Source organism: Mastacembelus armatus, chromosome 5, assembly GCF_900324485.2.
Source record: "Mastacembelus armatus chromosome 5, fMasArm1.2, whole genome shotgun sequence".
NCBI lineage: Eukaryota > Metazoa > Chordata > Actinopteri > Synbranchiformes > Mastacembelidae > Mastacembelus > Mastacembelus armatus.
In genome coordinates, this window is record NC_046637.1 from 15441020 (window position 1) to 15452472 (window position 11453).

At 44.4% G+C, this 11453-nt stretch overlaps 1 protein-coding gene across 1 annotated transcript in view; it reads right to left on the bottom strand.

Annotated features, from left to right (window-relative positions):
* Positions 1-9785, bottom strand: part of cntn2 (contactin 2) — a 95589-nt gene extending 85804 nt beyond the window's left edge. Inside the window, exon 1 of the mRNA XM_026306707.1 lies at positions 9543-9785. The gene's annotated coding sequence lies outside the window, so the exon portion shown is untranslated. The remainder of the gene's footprint in view (positions 1-9542) is intronic.
* Between the last annotated feature and the right edge of the window lie 1668 nt (positions 9786-11453).

An 11453-nucleotide genomic window follows, 5' to 3' on the forward strand; every position in this document is an offset into this window, starting at 1 on the left:
CTCTAAGGAAACTGCAGAGAAGCGTTTTAGACTGAGTCTCTGCATCCCGGTCCCCACCCTGGATTGTCAGGCTTTAGGTCGGCTAAGAAACTCGGCCAAATTCCTGGAGATGAGAGCTGCACCATTCAAAGTGGGATGGATGCCATCTCTCGCTATCAGACCGGGTTTTCCCCAGAAAGTGGCCCAATTGTCTATGAAGCCCACATCGTTTTGTTGTTATTATGAGTGTATACAACTAAAACTAGACCATTTACAGATTCGAATCATATATTGTTTCTATCTGTACGATTCAAAAGTGACACAGTAATTTAAGTTCTTTTTAGTGTTATCAGGAGAAGCTGCCACAAAACACGCCAGCGCGTTCGTCGACCCCTGAGGGTTTAATAATTTCCCTGGATATCCCAGGGTTCGGGAAAACACAAGTTTTAACCGTAACGGTTAATATACAATCGCTGGCGTAATGGCGAAACCTGCCACGTAAGGCATATAACAAAAATAGTTTATATATAGTTTTATAGTTAAACAAAGGTCAACTTCAGTCAATACGGGTTAATGCTTCTGCAATGAACAAAGGAACACATGGAGTACTTATAGCAGACAAGGAAAACAAGTAATTGAACACAGGTGCAAATGATTAGAAACAAACGTAAAGCTGCCGGGGACCGAGGCGGGGGGAAAACAGGAAGTCACTTCAGTATAAAGGTCCCCCGACAGGAAGTCCCAAAAGGGGACTCATAACAGTCCCCCCCTCCCCCTCAAGGCCGGATACCAGACGGCCAAAACCCTAGTCCGAAAAACAAAAGTCAGGGCGGGAGCAGAGACAACAGGTCCTGGGCCGTTCGGGCGGATGGCTTAGCAGATGGACGGAGGTCCGAAACCGTTCGGGCGGACGGCCCCAGAAGCGGACGAAGGTCCGGAGACATTCGGGAGGACGGCCCCTGAAGCGGACGGAGGTCCGGGGCCATTCGGGAGGACAACCTCTGAGGCGGCCGGAGGTCCAGGGCCGTTCGGGAGGACGACCCCTGAGGCGGACGAAGGTCCGATGCTGTTCGGGTGGACGGCCTCGCAGGCAGATGGAGGTCCGGGGCCGTTCGGGAGGATGGAGTCCCACCGAAGAGTCGGCCAAGGAAGAACCGGCCGACGAGGCGGCGTTAGGGACCCTGGGGATTCCGGAGACCTGCGGCTGCTGAGGAGATGCAAAGGACTCGGGCGGCTGCCACATCAGCTCAGGAAACAGTGGTTGCTGTGGCTGCTCTGGGCTTTCTGGCGGTGATGGCCGGGGAAGCTGCAGAGGTGGCCGGGGAAGCTGCAGAGGAGGCTCTGGTGGCGAAGACCGGAGAGGCGGCACCGGAGGCGATGAGCGGCGAGGTGGCACCGGAGGCGATGAAGCTAGAGATGGTATCCGTGGGAGGAAACAGGAGGCTGCGGCTGCGGCACTGGAGGCTGCAGCGCTGGCACTGGAGGCTGCGGCAGCAGCTGAGACGGCCTGGGAAGCTGCGGCAGCAGCTGAAACGGCTGGGGACTCCCAGGTAACCGTAGCTGCTGTGGCGGCTCTGGAGAATCCGGTGGCTGTCACGGCGGCGGCGGCGGCTCTGGAAGCTCTGGTCGAGGAAGGCTGCTGCGGCGCTGGGAGCTGCTCAGGCGACGGCTGCTGCGGTGCTGGAAGCCTAGGAGACGACTCCGGCTGGGCAGCGAAGAGGGACTCCGGCTGTGGTATTGAGGCCTCAGCGGGGACGTTGTCGTCGGCGCACTGAGACGCAGGAACCTGGACTGGAGCCTCAGCGGGGACGTCTTCGTCGGCGCACTGCGGCTCGGGAAGCCCCAGTAGCGGCGGCGGCGGCTGCTGCGGCTCGGGGACCAGGGATGGAACCTCAGCGAGGATGTGGACGTCGGCGCACTGAGGCGCTTTGACCCTTGGCGGAGCCTCAGTGGGGACGCTGACGTCGGCGCACTGAGGCTCGGAGATCCGGGGCGGAACCTCAGCACACTGAGGTTGCAGGATCCTGGAGGAATCCTCAGCGGGGACCCTGTTGTCGGCGCACGGAGGTTCGGGCTGCTGTGGTGGAACCTCAACGGGGACGGCGAACTGAGGCTCGGTAACCTGGACAGAGGCCTCCGGGATACAGGTTCAGGGGGCTCTGACTGCTGGTAGGAGACTCTCCGTCCAAATCCTCCTGGCTTTATAGCCAGGTGGGTTCCCCAAAAGGGACTCCAACGACTGTCCCAGAAAAAGTCCTCCTCCTCAACAAGGGACTCCCAGTCCTCCTCTTCATCGAAAGACTCCCAGTCCAAATCACTCGAAGCATGCTTGGTCATGGAGGTGGGCTGAGGGATAGGTGACTCGGGCTGGGCAGCAGCGATGGGAGCCAAATCCCAGGGAGCCAGGGGCTTTGCCTTCAACTCCCGCCAAATGGCACGCGCGACTGCAGAACCAGTGTTGACAGTCGGCGGTGCCTCAGCCGGATCGTGATCATCTGGTCCCCGAGGTTCCGGCTTCTGCCTCCCACGATGGCAAGGACACCGGTGCCGAGGCAGGCGGACTGGAGACTCTGGCGGTCGGGAAGCCGGGAATCGGCGGCTGACAGACCGGGGATTTGGCCTCACCTGTAGGGGATGGTGACGGAGGAACCTGGAACAGGGCCAAAGCGTCGAACAGATCCCAAACCTGCTTGACGTGAAACTGCTGGTCAAAACACTCCTCCGACACCGACAGAATGGTGGCCACGCGGGAGAGCTTCTGGTCGGCCCTTCTTTTTGTCACAAAGCTGGGCGGGTTGGTAAAAGCCTGGGTCAGCGCTGAGTAGTAGTTGTCTATTTCCCAGTAGCATGAAGCATCCTGAACAGTGTCTGACAGTGTCTCCAAAAAGCCGGAGATAAGCCAGTCCTTTGGCGGTGTCCGCTGGGTCCATAACAGGCAGAAGCATTCTGTTATGTGTTCGGGTGCTGGAAGGAGGAAGGAGAGACAGGACCCAAATGCAGGACAGCGAAGTTTAATAATTTCCCTGGATATCCCAGGGTTCGGGAAAACAAGTTTTAACCGTAGCGGTTAATATACAATCGCCGGCGTAACGGCGAAACCTGCCACGTAAGGCATATAACAAAAATATACTTTTATAGTTAAACAAACGTCAGCTTCAGTCAACATGGGTTAATGCTTCTGCAAGGAACAAAGGAACACAGGGAGTACTTATAGCAGACAAGGAAAACAGGTAATTGAATACAGGTGCAAGAGACAAACGTAAAGCTGCCGGGGACTGAGGCGGGGGGAAAACAGGAAGTCCCTTCAGTATAAAGGTCCCCCGGCAGGAAGTCCCAAAAGGGGACTCATAACAATAAACTGATCAAATCAACTGATTTCAACTTTTACCAGTGCAATATAGAGAAATATTTGAATTAATCTTCACTGACACGAAAGCAAAACTAGAAACACTGTGGGGAGACTTTTGGGGGGAAGTGAAACCACCTCAGGGGTGTGGGTCTAACGACTCTCACCTGATTTACATAACTCACCTAATGAGCCTATGGGACTAGGGCTGGAGTGAAACCAACCTGGAAGATAAATTGGAGGTTCTATACCAGCTTTTTCTCAGACTGATGAAGCCACTTGGATGGGTGGTGAAACGTTTCGACCTAAAAACTGAAACTGCAGTTGCCATGACTCAACCTCTAGATATTCTAAAGTAAAAGCAGGTATTTAGATAATGTCAAGAGTATCACACAAACAATAAACATCAGCTGCTGATTAAGTAAATCTATGCAGTGAACAAAAGCACATGTACTACAATCAGCTTAAATAGTAGCTTTTGTTTTCATGCTTATTAATTCACAAATCAATCTTAAGTCATTTCTTTGCTGACTGTTTTTTAATGTTAAAGCAACGCACTTCATGAAAATACTTCATAAACATAAAATAAATATAAATATCAAATCGGAAAGCTTCTGATTGTGCATTTCAGCTGGTGAAAGGATTCTATATATTAATATTTATAACAACAGTCAGTAGCCAGCATTAAAACATAACCTTAAATGCTACTGATCAGGATATTTATTCATTTGTTCTAGATGCATACATATTGGCAGATCTGTAACTAATAACTGAACAATGCAAACAACACCTGAGACAGTACCTTTAATCTCCAGTTATTTATGGAGGCAGGATTTAAAACAATTCTATTCACAAGGCCAGCCATGTTTTCTCAGTGGGTTAGTTGTGTAGTGCTATAATAGCTTATTTAATGCCATACTAGCTCTGCAGTGCTGTCCTGATATTAGCGGTCTGTTGCATGTCTTTCCATAGCATGCTTCAATGACTCTCAATTTGGACTCAGACTGTTGGCTGGCTTCTAACTGCAGCCTCAACATTTCTCAGACACCAGAAGCCTTCCAGCAAGTCATCTCAGGCACAGAGAAATGCACTGTGACAATGGCCCACACACACCTGCATGACAAAGTGTTAATATAGTATATTAAACTAAAATATTTCATACTCAATACAGCACATGCCCAAGCACCTCCAACAAACCCCTGGATACGCACAGATACCTGGATACCTCCACTGAAAGCCCCCAGTGAAATAGTATGAGACTAATAGTATCACTGCTGGTATGTGTCTGTAAAACATCTCCCGTCAGGTGATGATGGGAGTGTTGATTTGCATATAAAGTCAAACCCTTAGTGCATGTGACCTGCTATGCACAGTGATGTGGGTACTTCAGTTCCCAAGTGGTCCAAATAATGCAAAACAGCAGGTAATTTCTCAACCTTACTGCTGAGGATATGTCTATAATCCTCAGTTTCTTTTGCCAAAACAAAGCATTATAATAAATTGGCAATAGTTTGATTTTTGTGTTTGATGTGAGTTTTCAAATTCTAATAACAGTGTGAGTTCATGCTGCTGTGTTTGTCTTATGAAGTTGGGCAAGAAGATAAACTGAGGAATGACCATAGACCACATTCCCTTTTGTTGAATCAGTGTTTTGGTGCTCTGTTTCCCAACAGGCTGTCGTTTCTGGCTGTATCCAAGTCTGCAGCCCATCACTGAGTTGTCGACATCTCATACCCATGTAAATTTAATCTCATCTTGCTATTACTGTAAACTAAGAAATGCTAACAAAAACAACAACCAGTGACAGTGCCCTGATGTTCAACCAACCAATTTAGCTACCTTTAACCATTTTAGATTGTTTCTTTAATTGCACCTGAGTGCCTCTTAACACCTTGCAGCTTCAGTAAAATACATGCACATGTAAGAAAGGGCAATCATTCCGACCAGCATCACAACACCAGCACAGTTCATCACATTATACTACTGTGACTTGTGAACAGACAAAAGGTATCTCCACAACTTGTGGAATTTCAAATTGAATGCATCCCACTAGATATCCAAAGTTGTTTAGAGTCAGCATCTAGCATCTTGAATGTCTTTCATCCAGTTGGCATGAACATATTTTAGTAAGTCCAAAGTGGTGTACTGACTGATCATGGATTTAACAACTTAATCCTGAATCTCCCTTTGGGTATCAATGAAGTTTATCTTCTAACCTTATCTTACCTGAACATTGCCACCCAACTATACAGTGACTAAAAACCAATAGCTATAACTTGCTCATCCTTCAGATTGACAGTTCACCATACTTGGGTTTTGACACAAACATACTGACAAACATCCACTTACTGTAATAATCCGCAGTTTAACATCCGACTTCATACTTTTGTTTTGAAGGATCATACAGGATCTAGTTTCCTAACTTACTCACCCTTGACTGACTGCGCAATTGGTTTCACCTGTGTTTCTTCTCTCATTTAACAGATATAATCTCACTCTCAACCACAGACAAACTGCGAGGTTGTCTGTGAAACCTCTGTGATTCTCTGCCAACGACTCATCAGTTTCCTGCCTGCTTTAATCTCCGCCAACGTTACTTGGTGCTTGTGCTGGAAGTTATTGATCACGGACCGGCTCGCCTTCCCATGCTAAGCTAAATAACTCCTTTCTTGTGCTTCCTGTGAGGAGTTGTTTTTGCGCAAGAGGATTATTGCTACCATAGTGCGCACGATAACCAGAGGAACATTCCCCAGCTAAGTTTACTCCTAACTATTTTGTGTTGGTGAATTAACGAAGAGGATTTGCTATTTTCAAAGAATCTAATTAACAGAGGAGGCTTTATGAGTTCAAATTCATTTCATGCCAGTTTTACGTTTTTGCCAGACTAACGGAGAGATGTGTTTTTGCTCAAGAGGAGTTTTTGTGTTTCTGCTTAGAAGTTAAGACTTTGACTTTCGGCTCATGGGACTTCCGAGCCATTAGTGTACCCAGACGAGAGACACCTGACTTTTGGATTCCACGTCTTTCCAGTTAGGACGGTTGATTTAATTGACCATAAGGGAAAAGGATTTTCCAGCTACTTATCCCTGATCTTCTCTGAGTTATCTGTACAGATATTCCTAGATCCCCTGACCAAGGAAACCCGTGACCGCCAGATATTGCTCTGCGGAAACCACCCAGCTCGTCCTTCCCATCTGTTTCGACTACCCCGAGGTTGCCGGGGCTCGGCCTGGACAGTAACCACCTTCTCCATAGACTCTTCCTGGACTCCTCTCAAATCACTGGTCATTCCCTCCTTATATCAGATCTGTTATCACAATAAAATAAAATCAGACTCTTATATCTGAGTTACCAGAGTGGGTGAATTATTGGTCCTTAACTCAGTTCATGACACTTAGTATCAATCTGCATGCAATTAACCTGCATGTAATTGGACTGTGGAAGAAAGACAGAGTACCTGAAGAAAACCCATGCAGACAGAGGGAGAACAAGCAAACTCCACACAGAAAGGACCTCACAACACCACCGTTAACATGAGCACAAATTAACCCACATTTACGCTTGTATTCTGCAGAAGACATACAGTACATGTCTGAACTACCTATGAAACTTTCAGAAGACAATATAATACTATATAATATAATACGATAAAAAAAAATGTTATACTTCAACTGGAGAATGTTGTCTAATTTCTGTAATTAACCTTTGTGACTGTTGAGCTTTATTGCAGCTGTTAAAAAATTGGATCTGAAGTTAGTGCTATAAGTTCTTATACTCTGAAAAACACACCACCAAAAACACTCATTGGCCACAGAACTGATCTAAAGCCAGTCTTATGTCTTAAGTTTAAAATTTACAAATGACATAAATGAAAGCTGTAGAATTTGAGTATGGAATTTCACGATTCTCTTTACAGATATGGTTGTAGATCAACTATCTCTGAGCAGAACAAAGAATTCTTTCTGCTTGCCGTCCTGCAGCCACGAAGGGTCAATTCCTTTATTTCTGACCTCTCTGAACTCAGGACAAAGAACTGACCGAAAGGACAAGATCTCGGATACAAGTGGCTGAAATGAACTTCCTTCGCAGGGTGGCCGGGCACTCCCTTAGAAATAGGGTGAGGAGCTCACTCACCCAGGAGGAGCTTGGAGTAGCGCCGCTACTCCTCTACATCGAGAGGAGCCAGTTGAGGGGGCATCTGTTCCGGATGCCCCCTGGGCGCCTACCTGGGGAGGTGTTTCAGGCATGTTCCACCAGGAGGAGGCCCCGAGGAAAACCTCCAGAAGTGCTGGAGGAAGAAGTGCTGGAGGAAGTGTCCAGGGAATAGGAAGTCTGGGTATCCCTGCTTAGGCTACTGCCCCTGCGACCCGGCCTCGGATAAGTGAAAGAAGATGGATGGATGGATGGATTACACTGATAACATTACTACAACGTCATACTACAAACAGTAAGTAAGTCAAAAACAAACAATGCTTATAAATAAATCCAACCAATTACAGTACAATCAAATCTAACATTCTAGTGGCAATTTTGATACTATTTATAATAACATATGTGATAATATGTATAATTATATGAAAAACAAATTTGGTGCTAGTTATAAGGTCTTTTAGAATATAATTATTATGCAATGCTAACATCTGTAGTATTTCTGCACCACACTTTATTATATGAAAATTCAATATGGCGGCACGCACAGTCTAGCAAAGTATGTTACCTCGATATTTACATCGACATAAACAACCGCATGGAGACTCAATGGACTGTGTGTGTAGATATAACAATTTTTATTACATTATTTGATATTTACGTAGGTGAAACCTCCACCACCAATGACACCTATCTCCCACCAAAGAAAATATAAGCCCAGTACAATCAAGACTTAGCCCGTGACCATGTCAGTTGTTAAAATGATTGAGACTTAGAATCTGATTAATAAATAATGGTACTGAGACTGACACAAGTACAAAATTCTTACATGTAAAGTAATGATTTCTGCTGCACCCCTGCCTTTCACCCAGTTAAAGCTGGAATAGACGCCAGCAAATCCCTGTGACCATAAATAGGAATAAGTGGGTATAGATAATGGATGGATTTTTGCTGCACCATGCATCATTAATGAAATATCTTGCTCCACTGTTTACATGTATAGAGACATGGTCACCAGGTGTTCTGACAGGTCATTGTATTTTCTTTTTTCTTATATTACTGATGTGCCCTTACTGGCCCCATCAACCTGCAGTGTTTATTTGTTGCTGTTCTTTTCTCTCTCTTCTATCTACTCACCTCAACCAGTCAAGGCAGACAGCTGCCCAATCAGAGCCTGGTTCTGCTGGAAGTTTCTTGTGTTAAAGGGAGTTTTTCCTCTCCACTTGCTTGCTTATAAGTATTTTGTTGAGTTTTTGTAAAGTGCCTTAAGATGATTGTATTGTGATTTGGCGATATAGAAATAAAATGAATCGAAATTGAATCGAGCCACCACCACCACCAGTACCGCTCTTTTGCCAGATTAACTAGGTACAACACTGATGTTTCCAGTGGGTGTCAGGAGCTTATGGACATGAATATGAAAGTTGTATGCTGATGTCACACCACAGTGAAAATAGGGACATTTGACTTTGACTATCTGCGAATATGTAGGCTAATACATAACAATAACAACGTTTTTAACGCTGCGTGAAATAGTGACAGCGTTGCCTCCTGGATATGCTGATCAAATCAAATTATTTAATACAATAAAATATCAATCCATTCACTGTTGCTCGCAGCCACACAAAGTAATTCGATATTTACACGAGCATATTAAAGACACTTCTGGTTGACATTTATTTATTTAAACTGAGCCAAAGACAGGCAACACCACAACTCCCAAGTCACGTTCTGAGGTGGGTACGTTTACCCGAAATCCAAGGGGACATTAAATCTACAGATTTTGAATCGAGTTGAGCGCAACGTCCACCGCCTTATCTGGAAGTAAGAAACGTTTCAGGGGCCGTATGGTTAAGCGTCGATACTGTGGGTTTGTCCAATGCACACTTGTGCTATTGCGTCAAAAATACTACAAAGTGGGATACCCACATTAGTCCGGTGAGCTGCTTCCAACATTCCCGAAAACCCGCATCTGCTCCGTATGTTTTATGTCTTTGGATTGGGAAACGTGTAATGCTGAGACTAGATAAAGATAAAGATGTTTGGTTAGAGGTATGGGTTTATTTACCTTGCTGATGCACGAATAGTCCTCTCCCTGGGCAGTGGCGGCAGAACGGAGCCGTGGATAGGTTAATGCGCAGAAGGCGAGGTGATGCTTCTCGGTACGTCGGTTAAACACCGTGTTTCAACTGATAGAAGCGAGAAGGGCTAGTTGCGCATTGACTGTCCTTCTATTCTTCTTTGTCCTCTCTGTGATGAATGAAACAGTAGAGTCGCATTTAGCCTCTCTCACCTCTCTCTCCCCCTCTGTCTAATTTCTTTTCCGCATCCCTCCTTTCTTTCAGTCACCTTCTGGGCTCCCTTCACCAGTGTCAAGTTAGTAACAATAAAACAAGTATTTCCGGTGTTCATACTACAAAATGAAGAGTCTCCATATATTATTCAAGCGCTTTAACCTTCAGCTAGCACTACCTCTAATTTTCTGTTTCCAGTATTTTTAGATTCAAGTTTAAAGATACAAAGGAATATCATCAAACTCCTTCCCGTTTTAGCTTCTTTTATTGTTATTATTATTATTATTATTATTAATAATTTATTTTTATTTAATGCAACCACATCGATGGGTAACATCTCACTGTTCTTCCCTGCTTCAGTCACAACATATAATAAATATAATTTAATTAAATTCAATTTTATTTGTATTGTGCCAAAACACAATATAAATCATCTCAAGGCTCTTTACATAGCAAAATAAATAACAACAAATACATGACACACTTCACAAAATACAGACATTATTGTTTTGATGTCTTCTTTCTTAAGTAAATAGGTTAAATAAATTGGTAATAGTAGGCTATTTATCAACACAACACTCAATCTATTTGTACATGTAGCCTATATTTTTTTTCGGTACGTCGGTGTTCTATTTATATAAACTTATATTTGGACATGGCACGTGGGACATGTGTGGACAAAATCTCTTAATTTGGAGAACATTATTCCGGTGATTTTCTTGATTCCCCCTGCGAGCCTGACTCAACATAAACGCCGTCAGATGGCGGCAGCTTCTTTAGCTCCTTTTGTTGTGTGCGTTAGGCTGCCTGGAAGTGAAGCACAGAGATGGCAGGTGCTGTGCCGCCTCCCTCCACACCCCTACTCTCTGGGGAAAAGTGAGACACCCTCCAATTAAACACTGTATTTACATAGACAGTCTGGGAATGATATCAATCATATATGCTTATAATATACTTTTAATAACTATAGTGTCTTTAACCCTTTTATCTACCCTTTATCTTGAATGTGCAAACGAAAGACGCAACATAACAAAACATACAAAACTGAAAAAAGTACAGAAAGCAATGAAGTAACCGACAGCATAGTAGCTCATTTTATTACCAAAACAAGCTTGAGTAACTTAAATAAAATGATTTAGGGTTTGTATAGTAAAATTAAACGTTTCATTTAAAAAAGGGAATGGCAGTGCTACTGAATGTTGTTATGAAAAGTCTCACCAGTTGAGATATTCATATATTTTACGTATCCAAAAACTGCTTTCATTTTAACAACCATAACATAAGCTACCGTGGATAAATGCAGCATTTTTAGTATTATTTCTTTCTTTTGTCATTTCTTTCGTTCTTTTGTTTCTAATGTTAAATGGTGTGGACTGATCAAAGCATAATTGAACAAGAAAAGAATGTGAAATAACTAATATTGACAGTATTTTGTAGAAAATTTTGGATGCTTCATTGTCACTGCAACCAGTAAAGGGAAGACCACTGAACAACAATGAAACTGATCATTCACAGGAGAGTAAAAGCACTAACCTAAAACAAATACTGTAGCCTATCTTCCTGAGCCACAGCCACTTGTGCTGACCAAATGCTCCCTGAACTCCTTGAGAGCTTTCTTGCTTTACATTTTTTTGCTACAAAACTCGTAACCTGTTCTGTTGACAGGAAAACAAGCCAAATCCTAA